We start from the raw sequence: 15,206 nt of genomic DNA on the forward strand, positions 1-15,206 counted from the left end.
CTGTCCAAGGTGTGATGGGAGCCACCAGGGAATCTTAAGTAATAGAGAGACATGATCTGAATTACATTTTCATAAGTTTTTTGTTGTTGTTGTTGTTGTTTTTAAGTAGGCTCCACTTCTAGCACGGAGCCCAATGCAGGGCTTGAACTCACGACCCTGAGATCAAGAACTGAGCTGAGATTGAGTCAGACTCTTTCACCTACTGAGCCACCCAAGTGTCCCACGGAAGATTACTTTTGTAAGGCAAAGTATGGGAGACAGATAATACCAGTCTTATATTTCTGCTGTCTCTCTTTATGAGAGGCAGTAAATGTTATAGAAACTCAAGTAAATTCTATTTTTAATTAATATTTATCATTGTAATTATAAAGAAGATTCAGAGAGCTGAATGAGTTAATACACTCCATTTAGTGTTTCATAAATCAAAATTCCAACTAACAAGCTGAGTCTTCCCTCTCCACAACCATAGAAATCTAGGGATTTTCCAAATGTTCCACCCACCCATAAAAACAGAGGTATACAAAAGGCAAGGCAACAATCTAACAACACATGGTTTACACAACTCAACTGTTCAAAAAGCAAAGTTTTCCAGCTAATAATTCAGCACTTCAGGTCCTTTCTTGATACATGGCTGAGATACGAGGAATCATAATACTAGCCTGACTCTTCTGCGTGCTATCTATTAAGCATATTCAATGCCTCCTTTTACCACAACCTTATTTCAACAAAGCAATATTCAGAAAACATCAGGAACACCAGACTGTCAGCAAGTGTCTAACCAGTAGTAGAAGCCCAAATGTGCTCCTCTGTGGCCACCCTCCTCACGCTCCATCCCAGCTAAGAAAATGCATCCTAATTTTTAACACGGAGTTACCACAGCAACAAAATGAACAGTTAAAAAGCAATGAACTTAATCAATGCAAGTCATTGTTGGAAAGATAATCCCTTGAGACAAATCTCTCACTGCTAAGATTATTGCTATTTATCTGAAGTGTTTTCTGAAAAGGTAAGAATGACTGACTGAAGGCTTCAAATCAATGAGGTAAGTTTTTTTTTTTTTTTTCTTTCCAGGAGATAAAGCTCCCAGTAGACCTAAGCTACACTTTTAATCATGACATTAATCGATAACAATTACACCCAAGAGAATGCCAATATAGGTTTTCCAGGAAATCACATAGGGTTTAAAGTGCTATACTTGTAGAAGTAGTCAATATTATGTATTGTAAAACAGAATTTAGGTTGATGACTTTCTATTTCCCTAGGGCAAAATTTTGGTACTCTAGACCCAGAAATATTAGCCTAATGTTTCTCAAACAGCAATGTACTTATGAATTACCTGGGGATCTTGTTAAAATGCAGATTCTAAAAATAATTTAAAAATAAAATAAAATAAAATGCAGATTCTGATTCAGTTGGTCTACGGTGGAGCCTGAGATCTACATCTTTACAAGCTCCCAGGCGATGTCCATGCTGCTGGTCAGCAGACCACCTGAAGTAGCAACGTGTCAGCACACATTACTGTTCCATCAGGAGAAAGAGCACACAGAGGCATGCACACTGGTGGAGAGATGCTGACAACAGAAGGATCTGACTATAAGAGAAATTCTACTTCTAGAATTTCAACCTTAATCTGCCCTCTTATAAAATGACTTGAGAAAAATGGCAATGCTAACTACACCTATCTTGAGGAGTAGCATTTTCCACATGTATTCTCAGGAACCCCAGTTATCCAGGACATGAATAGGTGTTGCCAGAAAAATAAGACACGAACAGGTGACTCAAGAGTCACATAACTGAGTCAACCAAACATTAAGGAATAATGGCTAACATTTGTTAAGCACTTACTATGAGCCAGGTGTAGTTCTAAATAGGTGATACGGAATAGCTCGTTTAATCTTCACAGCAACTTTACGAGGTAGAAACAATATAATCATCCCCATTGCACAGAGGTGGAGAAGGAAGCAAGGAATTTAAGTGAGCTAAGGGTCTCAGGGTTGGTGTGTGGTGGCGCCAGGGTGCGCTGCCGCCACCCTCTGGAACTTGAGCACCTTTCAGTGTTGATGGGAAGTGTCAACCGCCACAAAGTGATAACAAGTCCCTGTAGGCTGCCAACGAAGGGGGATGTGCAAGGGGGAGGAGAGAGGAAAATTTAAAAGTTAGGGCATTTAGCAAATGAGAACAAGCTGGAGAAAGAACAGTTAGAAAATGAAAGTAATGTTTGGAGAAAAAAAAATAGACGTATGAGAGTGTAATGTGGAAACAGGCAGCACCCACTCAGGCTTAGATGCCTGAAGAAAGGCCAGCGTGCTGGGTAAATAAACACCCAGGAGAGGAAAGCAGATCAAGTGGTGGATCTCCCCAGCCTGCAGGAGGACTTGAATGGTTTACTAGTACCAAATCTATGAAAAAGCACTCAAAGACAACAGAGTCATGATTATTCTTATACTAATTACCTAATTTACAGATTATCTGTGTCCCCTGCTGGGTCTCTTTCTTCTTCCTACAGGATTGTTTGGATATTTTGCTTCTAATTAGCAACTTTGTAAGCCAAAGTAGGGAGAAGAGGAGACTATTAAATGGGGGGAGAGGGGAGTGTTGATTTTTGTTTGCTTGTTTAGTTTGTTGCTCTTATTTTGGGATCTAGCAATAGGGTTGGGAGAGGGAGTAGGATGTGAAACGAGCAATGAAAGTACATTCTTATTAGTCCTAGATTTCAAGCAACCTTCTCTGCCTGGACTCCATGTTGCTAGACCCAGTCTGAATTATGTATTCTGAGCTAGAAAACAGCCAGCACATCAGGCAGAGTATACCTCAGGTCAGGCAGAACTATAAACAAAGTAGTTGTTTGGTTAGATGAGCACTGGGACACAGTTCAGATGGTGCAGACAAGCATTAAAACAAAAACTGACCTCAGAAACTTCTGACATTCACCGATCCCTAATGCACTAAATATACAGAGATGCTCATGGAAAATTCTACCACTTGCTCAAGGAAAAGAAAAACCTTAATTGGAGACAAGGAACTGGCTTTCTGCATCCAGAAATGATCTGACGTATAACTGTATTCACAAGTACAAAAATTAAGGTAATTCTTTCAAATGAAACAGGAAGGGTCTCTTGGCCCCCAAGATTGAAATGTGTCTGAACAATTGTACTTACTCTTCACCATCACCTCCGCCTTGCTAGCACTGCTGCCTGGTATCTACTAGGCACCTCCCTGTGTAGGGTTCTAAGGTGAAGCAATCTAATTTTGTTATGCCAGTACTTCAACCGACATTTACAAACTTTTCAAATATTTTAATTTTATCTAAATGTTTTTCATCAGCATGTTCCTTTTTACAAGAATCCTTTATTGTTCCAAGACACAAATCATATCCCTTTGAATTCCAGATGAAAACATTTTAGGCCTATTTATGATTGTATTTCAATAGACATGTATACACATGTAAAGCAGCTTCAGTGTTATTTAAAAATACACTTCAATAGGTCTCATTGTGTTGATATTAGCAAGGCACTTAAGAAAATGCTTCCAGGTGGCAGGCACCTGCTCCGGCTTTGAAACACCAACCTCAAAACCTATAGTCAAGCACCAAAATGGGGAAGAGCAACAAACTATATATTTCAGCACCTAGCAGTTTTGGCAGCTCATTTGGAACTGGTTATTGCCAGCTGGGCATTTTGCCATTTCCTTGAGGCAAAATTAAAGTGGAAGATGTAAGGGTTTTATTGTAATTTTCCACCACATATTTATATCATTATGGGTTTTGTGCTGCTCTAGTCCCCACACAGTCTCACTGAATATCTTCTTATTATGTCACTGAAATTTGAAGCAAATATAGGATGATGCAGTGAAAACAAGTGGGCACTGTGTATAGTAAATGATTGCTGAAGATAACACTATGCCTATCAGAATGGGCTACATAATTTGCAGGCCCTGAGCAAGATGAAAATGCAGGGCCCTATGTTCAAAAGACAGGAGAAAAGTTCCATTAAAGGTACTAAAATATCAAGATTCCTCCTTTCTGCTGCAGTTTCTTCTCTCAACTTGCCAAGGCATTGTTTATTTACTAGTCCCTGCTGTGATCCCTCAGGCACAGGGTGATCTGCAAAGCAAGTGCTAGAAAACAGCCAGCTAGGCCCCCCACACACACAAACCACCCCCTCTCCCCCATTAGGTATTGAGTCTCCCCTCCCCTTGCAGCTGCAGACCAATGCTCCGTGCACTTCTAGGGGCAGAGAAGTCAAGTCAGGGATCTCCCTTCCCAAAGACACACCACCCCAACCCATCCCCAGCAGTACTGAAAATCTCAGGTACATCAGGCACCTACATTGGGGTAGGTGAGAAGTTTACCCCACTGAGGCATCGTTGTGACTCTCCTAGATGGGGACAACTGCATCAGTGTCCAGGCCTGAAATGTTCCTGGGATCTTGCTCTAGAGCCCACCCTATCCCTGCCAGGTATGAAAGCCAACAGCAGCTGTGAGACAGGAATGTGAAGGAAGAGGCCAGGTCTGTGGGGTTCTAGGGGGTGTGGGAATCAAGCAGTTGAAAGCAGAAGAGAACCTATCCCAGATCAGAGGCAGGCTCCATTATCTTGTCAGACTTCACTTACAAAACACAAATTCAAACATAAAACTAGGGATTTCTGTCACGGGCCCATGAAGCCAGCCTTGATTCATAAAAAACTCTAAGGTCTGTGGGCCTGTGCTTACTTCTGTAGCATATATACCATAAAATTGGACAAAGACATTAGCACGACTCCCGCACAAGGATGACACACAAATTTATTACATGTTCCCTATTTTTATTTTATAGAACTAAATACAAATATACACAAAACTGGGAAAACCTGAATAAAATGGGGGAAAGGTGGATTGTGTCAATGTCAGTATCCTAGCTGAGATATTATACCAGTCTTGCAAAATGTTACCATTGGGAGAAACCATGTAAACTATATAGAAATTTCTCAATTATTTCTTACAACCATATATTGTCATTAGCTCAATTTTTAAAAGATCTGAGGCCTATTAAATGGACAAAAAACAGCATACAAGCTATTATTACCAAAACTACCTATACCTAGATATATACAAAACATTAAATTGAATGTAATTTGAGTATGATATGATATAAAAGAACAATTCTTTAAATAACTAACTCCAATGCAAAATCTGTAGTCAGCATGTTAACCACATTGTACACTATCAAGAGGAATGTGTTCAGCTATATTTCTTATTAAAACTTCTCTTACCTACTTAAGATAAAATGAAAACACACAATCTAGAAACTATAAAAATACTCTAGCAACCAAAGTAGTCTATGCAAAAGCATGCCTTTATTCACAAAAGGGGGATAAATGTGTATTAAATAGCACAAAATCAACTTTAAATTGTTAAGTTACTGCACCCAGAAAGTTGGTTTGGGTACGATTTACAACTGAAAGTACATATGTGATGCTGGTACAGTTACTTAATTTTTATATACATAAGACAAAACATCTTGCCTGTCAAATGCTAAAAAAAAAAGAACCCTAAAACAACCTTAAAGTATAATAGGGAAAATCTGAATCTCAAGACTGAGTTCCCAAGGAACTGAGCCAAGTGAGAATTCTTTTTTGCTTCTGAAGACTGTGTATGTGAGCAAATCCCCAAAGGGGATCAATCTTGTCACAGTCCTGGGGGAAAGGATGTAGCCATGTTTATAGGGCCTCTGAGATAAATCCTGCTCAAAGGTCACCTAATTCTACTAGGACTGCATTAAGTAAAATAATAGAAGAGACTCACTCAACACCACAGAGCCGACCACATTGAAAATACTCTACAGACATTAGCAATTTATATCAACTATGGCAGTCTGTTCCCATTCTGACCTCTCAAGTGCTCAGCACCAACTCAATATAAATTATGCATCCCATTACTATTTCTTGCTCAGTCAGACAGCTTTCAGAGCCAAGATAAACCCACCTTTGGTTCAAGCCAGGACTTTACAGAGAGACCTGAAGAACTGATTACACAAAGAAAGAGGTTTGGGATCCAAATTAGTTTTGCCGCTGCTAACTCTGTACCTCCGGGTAAAACACTGAGCTGTTCATTAGTAAAATAGAATTTGAATTTCAAAGATAAATGAATATTCATTCACTTCGGGGAATTACATACTAAGGCATTCAAAAAAAATTTTGTTGAATGGAAGACTGAATTAATGAATGGATATGTACAGATTTTTCTCCAACCTGGCTTTTTTCTTTTCACTAGCTAAATTCCCTTTCAGCTTTATTTCAGAGTTAAAATGCCGAAGTAGACGGGAAGGAAACACAAATAAAACAGCACTTTGCTCATGACCTCACTTGACTGTATCGTGCTGCACCCTACATAATTAATCACTGTCAGCACCAGTCAGATGTGGATATGCCAGCAACTGCATGTCAGGGTTTGCCAGGTGTGGCAGATTACTGAGTCTTCATCAAGCCAAGCTCTGAGGCTGGGAGTCTAACAAAAAAGCACTTAAGAAGCCTCCCAAAGCAGGAGAACAGCGTTGGCTGCCTATCAGTGTCTCCTTGCTCTTGGTGCCCTAGTTCTGCTCTGGCCGCTCAAGTTCCTGGATTCCTCAGCTCCTGACTGTGCCAGGGTACTAAGGAACTGGGCTTCTTCCTGTCCCATCGTGGGCCTTCAGGTTCAAAGCAGCTTACCTCTAATGTCTGCATGTGCCCTAACCTCAGTCTGCACACCTGACTTTGGTACACTTTCTCAAAAGCATATTCAAAGCCCTCCCCTCTTGGTGTAGGCTTGGATCCCAGGCTGGCTGGGTGCCCTCTTGGCGATTCCCTGCTGCCTCCATTGCTGGCACCAACACAAATACAGCTTTGTATCTACTTGCCACAAAAACCTTGACTCTGTTCTATTCCATCATTGATTCTTTAGCACTCAAAACTAAGTCAATTATATTTCATGAAATTTAATGAACTCTGTGCAAAAATATTAATGACTAAGCAAAATATAGGTTAAGCGCAAACCTGAATTGTGTCACTATATAAGCTGTGAAAAGGATGGCTTAATCCTTAAATAAACACCAGTCTAAAAGAAGATGACAAAAATGTGTAGTTGAACACAGAGGAACAATGCAGTGTTTTGTCTTATTTCTTAAAAACCAGTTATCTAAAATGTGTCATTCAAATCAATGGCCATGCTAACTTCCCGGCTTTTCCCCCAAGCTCTATTTCAGAGGTTTCTTACCAGTTTTTTTTTTTCTTTTTTTTTTTTTCTTACCAGTTTTAAAGCTAAAAAGCTACTAAACATGTGCCTCAAATGATCTTTTAATCATCAAAGAAAAATTACCACAGTAAACTGCACAGTCCTGTAACATTAAATAATTAATCATGACATGGCAAAACTACCATTAGAAGTATCTAAATTATTTAAGAAAAATCAAACATATGGTAATTAGCTATTTCTTTCCAATCCACTAGAACATCATAGTTAGCCTGAATACCATAGAGTCTCATGATTTATATCTTCCCAACATATTTTCACTTCTTCATTCTAGAAATTCAGTTTCAAAATGTCCCTAAGAGGGTAACTGTTGTGAGCAAGAGGTTAGACATAACAATGAGAGGAAAATCCAAGTACATTATACAAGCCTTTGGCTCAAACACAGATCTGAATTTGAAAAGAGAAAATGTGGAGAAATTTACTGATAACAACCTAACCATCAATTCAAGTTGTACTTAACTGGAAAGCCTGGAACTATTTACAGAACTATGCAATGGAACGTTCACTAATAATTCAACCTGATGCATCATGTAACAGCCACCCATCTGGAGAGTCTCCTTGTCTCAGGGTTCTTCCCAGACCATTAACAATGTTAAAAGTCTTAAGTGGACTCCCTGTCCACTGTCCACTTCTTGCTGTGCTTCTTATACAGCACAACTCCAGACTCCATTTTTATTTCCAGGTAAACTAAAGAAATGATAGAAGATCTTTTGTCTAGCAGTTTCAATGTGGTACCAGTGTTCTATGTATTAATAATACTCATTTCTCCATTAACTTTAAAAAAAAACATTTCTACCTTCAATGTAGGTACAGGCAAAGAGAAAAATTTAATGAATGGAACACAGCCATGTCAGTATTCAATCAAAATTCCCCTTGGAAGCTTTTCATCAGCAGTTGATAGAAATCAACACAGAGAACGAGCCAGAGTCCCTGAGCTATCACTACAGCCTACTCAAAAAAACCCAAAAAACAAAAAACTAACCATGTGCCACAATAGAACCACAGTGGTACGGAGTTGATTTTCATTCTTTAAAAAAAAAAAAAAAGATATGGTTTGCTTTTGCTTACATCTCTTGTTATGAAACTTGTGAAACATAATGATAGAAAAATTGTTAGCCATAAGCATATCTAAACAATCTAGAAAGTTATTCACTTTTTAAGTTCTTATCACTCACCGTCCAACATATGAACTACTTTTAATTATCTACTGTCTTTAATTGCTTAGATGATTATATTTTCTATTAAATATATGTCCTCAGCCATATCATTAATAATCCTTCATAAGTTTATAGGTACTCTGACTGCCTTGTGTTAAAAGGTCGGTTGGGGATTCTTCAGCTTTGCTAATGGTTTTATATTTCAGTAGAGTGTTAAAACTGTTGCTATGGCCTGAATGTTTGTGTCCTCCCCACCAAAAAAAATTCCCGTGCTAAAACTCAAACCCCCAATATAAGAGATGGGGCCTTTGGGAGGTAATGAGGTCATGAGGGTGGAGCCTTTATGGTAGGATCAGTGCCCTTACAGGAGACAAAGGGGGCTTGCCCTTGTTTGCTCTCCTCATGCAACACAACATGATGGCCATCTGCAAACCAGGAAGGGGGCTCTCACCAGATACTGGATCTGCTGCCACTTTGACTATAGACTTCCCAGCCACCAGAACAGTGAGACACAAACATCTGTTGTTTAGGCCACCCACTCCTGGTAATTTGCTATAGCAACCAGAAGTAAGACAGCTGTCATTCAGGATATTATGTACTCAATAAAGTAAATAATCAATTTCATGTACTGCTACGATTATTAAAAATGGTCTCCACATATTGAAATGCCCCCAAGTTCCTGGCAGTCCAAGAGATCATGCTTTCTCTGTTGCTACTTCCAGTATAAAATAAATATAAACTACCTGTGACCTACTAGGCTTCAGAAATTACTCAATTTAACCACATTTAGGTAAAAAAAAAAAAACATTTTAAGGACTGAAGGCTTCCAACTAATTTTTCTAAGCATACATTTACGTACTCTACTTTTACGCTAGCTGGGTTTGTGAGTGTATGTATATGTATATGCATTTTAAGAATGAGCCTATATCTCTTTGAATAAACTTTGAAAAGGTATTTTCTTTCAAGTTTACATACCTGACATCTGTGAAATTTTACACTAAATGTTCTTCACAAGAACTATACAGTAGGACTCCTTTTAAATCAAAATGAAGCCATGCTATGAGTAAGGAAAAGTCCAGAGGTGAATAAATCTAGTTAGCCTTCTAATAATGTCTTCTCTCAGAGAAGCCAAAGCACAAAGATGAGTGGCAAACTGATGCATTTCAACTTCTGAAAAGATCAGTTTACAAAAATGCTCTATAGTTCTTCAGTTAGGGTCCCCTAACTTCTCTAAGGAGGAGCTCTCTTCTCTAAAGAGAGAGCTATGGGCTGTTTCCCACTAACATACCAGGAGGAAAAAGGATTAGTGTAGTAAGATTGCAGGAGGGGAGATACTCATTTTTACTTAACAAACATATACCATTTACTATATTCTAGGCACTATTTTAAGTATTTTACAAACATCAACTCAATAAATCCTCATAACAAGCATATGCATAGGTACAATTACATAATTCCCATTTTACAGATGAGAGGGACAGGGAGATAGAATAATGTGTCTGAAACCAGTTGGTTAGTAAATTGCTTGACCCAACATTTGAGCCCAAGCTCTAAGACTTCAGAGTCCGTGCTGTTAATAACCACCTTACTACTCTGCTTCTTCTGGCCACTGACTCCTTAATTCTTCTCAAAAATTCCACCCAAAAATCCAGGAAGAAAGAAAGGACAACATCTTTATTACAAAAAAAAAGTAAGAGTATATAGCTTTGGAAAGTTTTCCATTTCAGTAAAAGCCAACATAACTATTTTTCATTGGAAAAAAATGGACTTCCAAATACAAATGACAAAAACAGCAGGGAAGGAAATTCTATTTTCAAGTTTCTAGAAGGTTATCATAAACAATGAAGAGAGAAAAACAAATTAGAGTTTCCAAAAATGACATTTGACAGTATCTCTTCTCCCTTGCTGTCCATGAAGAGGTGCCTGCACTATGGACAGTGACTGTGCAGAGTACCCTAAGGTGTGAACATTAAAGATGACCATGCTTGGAAAGAAAAAAGAAGCATATTGTAAGCTAATGTAAATGCACAGTAAGGTCTGAATGTTGTGGAAATAAGCCCAGTCTGCTTCTCAATTCATGAGTTTAGCTGAGATGTCAGAACAGATGACAAACAACAACAAACAGAAACACCATACCACACAATTCTCTCCAATAGTGGGGATAAAGATCCATAGCAGCTTATTTAATTTGATGCTAATTTACTTCCTTGTTTAAACATTCTAAATATTTGCTATCTACTAAATATTCATGTATTATGCTTTACCTTGAGGGTTTTATTCTCCAAGGAATTAATTTATAAGCACCTGTAATAAAAAGTACTTTCCTTAAAATAACAGCAAAAACTTTTTTTGAAGACTTACTATCAACTAGTTGGTTAACATAGAGAACGGGAGATGAACTCAATCTTCCTGGCATTTAAAATTTTAAATACTAAGATAGGTATTTCATTTGAAATAAATACTTCATTTTATTTCAAAATAAAGCAAACAATTTTATCTGTTCTCCAATACAACTATTTTTGTTTGGTTTTGGTAGCAATGAAAACCCAATGGTAGACTTTTTCTTTTCTCACAGTACAAGAAATAGCTTATTTACCAAAAATTGGTTTATTCAGTCTGCTTCTTTTGAACCTCAACATTTTTGAAGGGTCTGCTTTATTTCTGTGTAAAGTTTCATAAGTAATAATAATTTACTCAAAGAAAATTAAGTAATAGCAGTTTATTTTATATTAGATGTGATAATAGACTACTAGTGCAAATCCAATGATGAGTTAAAGAAAAAAAATTGATAAAGCAAAATCTACCAGCTTATTAACTCATAAATAAGGAATATTCTACTAAGGGAACACAGTAGAGTACACTGTATTCTTCAAAAGTCAATGTCATAAAATACAAAGAAAAGCTGTGAGAATGTCCACATTAAAGGAGGGTAAAGACAGAAACCCAACAAATGCAATACCTGATCCTAGGCTGGCTCCTACAAGAGGGAAAATGCTCTAAGGGAAGTTACTGAATCAGTAGATATAACTGTAATACAGATGAAAGATTAGAGTATTCGTCCATGATAAATTTATTGAGGTTGATAATTACTCTCTAGTTATATAAAAGAATACCCTGCTCTTGGGAAATATACACTGCAGTGGATGGATGCAAAGGCTCACAGTATATAACACACTCAAATGGTTCAGGGGGAAAAAAAAGCATGAGAATGAAGGGAAGACAAATGGGGTAAAATTATTTGGGTGAACCTGGGTAAAAGCCAGAGGACATATCTTTGTATTATTATCAGTTTGTAAATTCTCTGTGAACTGAAAATTATTTCCAGATAAATAGTCAGGAAAAGGGGGTGTGGGAAGGAGGCAACAATGAAAAGCTATTGACCTGAAACAGAAATATGAATTAAATCCCATGGATTGAGTTCATTCTTTACAGCACACAGAAATGGAGTCCCTGAAACATGCTCTCAAGATACTAATATTATGTTGCAGACTATCACAGACATTTGAGTCTCAAAAGGCCTTGGTCCACATAGAGTATCATTTATTTCTAAAATTAAGGTCTCCAAAAAGGCACTCCTAAATACACTCCAGTTTATCAGCCACGATAAATTCTCAATGTCCACAATGAGAAGGTGAGGAATACACACCCACCTTAAACACAATGGTTGCAGGATCACAAAGCCATTCTAGATCAGCTCTGGAAATATGGTTCATCCACACCACCAAGGCTACAACTCTACTAATAGTCTGATTCAGTAAATATTTACTTAGTGCCTGCTATGTGCAGGCACTGGGCTATGCTAGGAAGAGAAAATGAATACTCTTAGGCTTTAATCTTAAGGAGCTTAAAACCTAAGGAGGAAAAGACATATAATTGTGTAATTACAATACCATCTATGAAATGTTGCTGTAATAAAGGCATATATGGAGTATTCTGAGAAGGTCTCAGTGAATAGGTGAACTTCACTCAGTATTTTCAATAAACATTTATTCTGTGTCAAGGGAAGGAAACTTCAAGATGAGTAAGTGCTTCCCCAATGGACAGGAAAAGAAGTGAGAAAGGAATTCCAGGTGAACGCAATTAGTAACATAAGACAAAAGCATAAAATCAGGAAAATGTAAGCTGTTTCCATTGAATAGTAAGATCAGTATGGCCGGGAGTACAACATCTCCTGGAATGTAGGTAACAGGGGAGACCAAGCCAATTAGAACCAGATCCTGAGTGGCCGTTGTATACATGCTAAGAAACTACAAAGTAATCGATGGAGGGAATGGTAGAATGTTTGCAGCAGGAAAACCTAAGTGATGAAATTTCTGTTTTAGAAAGACAGTTCCAGCTAAAATGTCAAACCATGTATTACCAAGAAAAGATGGGAGTCAGGAAGAAGAGTTCACATGTGTTTGCAACAGTCTTCAAGTGCTGTGATCAGAGCTTGAACTAAAACAACCTCTATGGGGAAAAGAGACAGTTGAGGAAGTAGAGTGAGCAGGATTCAGCAAGCAGATGACTGTGAACATTGGGATATGGTGGGGATGGCGGTCATCAACAGTGACTGAGTTTAAAATGCCAGTGTAGTATGCTTAGAGATGGTCAATACAGAATTCAGAATAATGAGAAATACACTGAATTTCAGAAGAGGATTTGGCATAAATGTAAAGATGCTAGGGTCATATTGATGATGATTAAATACACGATAATTTTCTTATATTCTCTACAAAAGGATTTAGTAGATTGAGAAAACAGTTAAGAGTAATTTAAAGATGATCAGAAAGGAAATAAGCTAAGAGAAGGAAGAAGAATGAGAGGACAGAATTATATGGTAACCAGCACTCTACGGTACTTGTATATGGGTTAGACACCAGTGACCACAGTTCAACCAACATCCAATACACATTCACTACAATGTTTAGGTACTAGATGTTTTGCTACATCCTGATTAGCACCATACTGGCTAGACTCCATCCATACTGGCACCAATTTTCAACTCTAAGTATGACAGTGACTTTTAAGTGTGGATACAGTTCAAGTTAAGTTCTCATTCTATTCACTCTTGCCTACACACTGAACTACAAAATTAAACAGAAGACTCCATTTTAAAAGGAAGCATAAGAGCACCTGGGTGGCTCAGTCAGTTAAGCAACTGCCTTCAGTTCAAGTCATGATCTCAGGGTCCTGGAACCAAGTCCTGCATTGGACTCCCTGCTCAGTGGGGAGTCTGCTTCTCCCTCTGCCCCCTCCCTGCTGCTCGTGCCTGCTCTCTCTCACTCTCACATAAATAAATAAAATATTTTTTAAAAATAAAATTAAATAAAAGGAAGCATAATCATGGACACTAAGAGTCCTTATAGCCATTCAGGGCTTATAAAGCAATACAAAGAAAAAAAGGTTCACAAACTAATTCCTGAACACTAATTCTTCAACTCTTCTTTTAAAAATTACTGATGAGGGGTGCCTGGGTAGCTCAATCGGTTAGGTGTCTGCCCTTGGCTCCAGTCATGATCCCAGGGTCGTGGGATCGAGCCTGCATCAGGCTCCCCAGTGGGTGGGAGATCTGCTTCTTCCTCTCCCTCTGCCCCTGCTCATGGTTACACGCACACACTCTCTCTCTCTCTCTCTCACATAAATTTTAAATAAAATTATTTAAAACATTACTGATGAAAAAAATATTATAATAAACCATGGTTCAAATAATGCAAACTTCTGATTTCAACACAGCAATGCCAAAAGATTCTGGATTAAACAATGAACTTCCTCCACATGGAATGCCTGCTCATCTCATGTGAGAGCATGTGTGCGTGCACACACACACACCCACACACAACCTCCTCAAATGCAGGTTTTATAGTCATAGCAGCCTTTTAAACACATTGCATTTATCCCCTACAGTGACCACCAGCCTCATGTAATCAACTATTCTTTCACAGAAATGGTGATACCTATAATATTAATTCAGCATAGCAACCAAGTTTTACTACTAATTCTATGAACTAATTTATTCTCCATATAATTTTTTTTTCTTTTTAAATTTCATGATTAACATACTACCCAGATCTCCAATGTTTTTGGCCTCCCTAGTCACCACAGAAAGCAGTCTGTTTTTCTTGTACAATCTTTTGAATAAATAATACCCAGTCATCTGACTGCAAGTATTCATTACACATGAGCTATAGAAAATAATCAGTCACAGATCAAGTTTAGTAGCTTCAAAACAAATGACGTAGGTATGATTTATACAGAATTCTTCAAATGGTTCACCAGAAATGGTCTAAATCTTGTCCTATGTGCATTATACAACCTTCTTTTTCATTTTGTGAATGTTTTTGAGTCAACATTCACTTTATCCCTTTGTAACTCAGCAAATAAAGGCTCAGCTCCAAAATGGTTTTGCCATTGGTCTAGCATGTTAATAGAGCAATAATTATTTTAGTGCTTCAATCTGGTCAAAAGATGACCTTATGATGAACCTCCTGTGAGAGAAACAGCATTGTTTATAAATAAAATCTCATGCAGGGAGATCCTTAGCTTCAAAGGAAGAAAGCAATCACTATGTTTGTAGGCAGTTAATGTTCTGCCCTTTACTTTAGGTACATAATATCTACATTTTCATCAACATTTTTAAAAATGTTGCTCTAAGTACAGAATCCTGGGTTTTGTTCATGCATATCTGGAAACTATTCTGTTTAGGGAATATCCCACAAGCAGCTAGGATGCAAAAAGGACATTCTTTACGGATTCTTGCTACTAAGAAAATACTCCCACAGTTCTTGGTTCAGTCCCACCACTGT

At 37.9% G+C, this 15,206-nt stretch overlaps 1 protein-coding gene and 1 non-coding gene across 4 annotated transcripts in view; one reads left to right on the top strand and one right to left on the bottom strand.

Moving 5' to 3' along the window:
* The window catches only part of PRKD1 (protein kinase D1), a 329,820-nt gene that overhangs the window by 224,304 nt on the left and 90,310 nt on the right, over window positions 1–15,206 (bottom strand). The window lies entirely within an intron of this gene.
* On the top strand, window positions 4,704–4,805 carry LOC140640710 (U6 spliceosomal RNA). The gene has a single exon (XR_012037351.1). It is a non-coding gene; the product is annotated as a U6 spliceosomal RNA (small nuclear RNA).

This window comes from Canis lupus, chromosome 9 (assembly GCF_048164855.1).
Source record: "Canis lupus baileyi chromosome 9, mCanLup2.hap1, whole genome shotgun sequence".
NCBI classification, from domain to species: domain Eukaryota; kingdom Metazoa; phylum Chordata; class Mammalia; order Carnivora; family Canidae; genus Canis; species Canis lupus.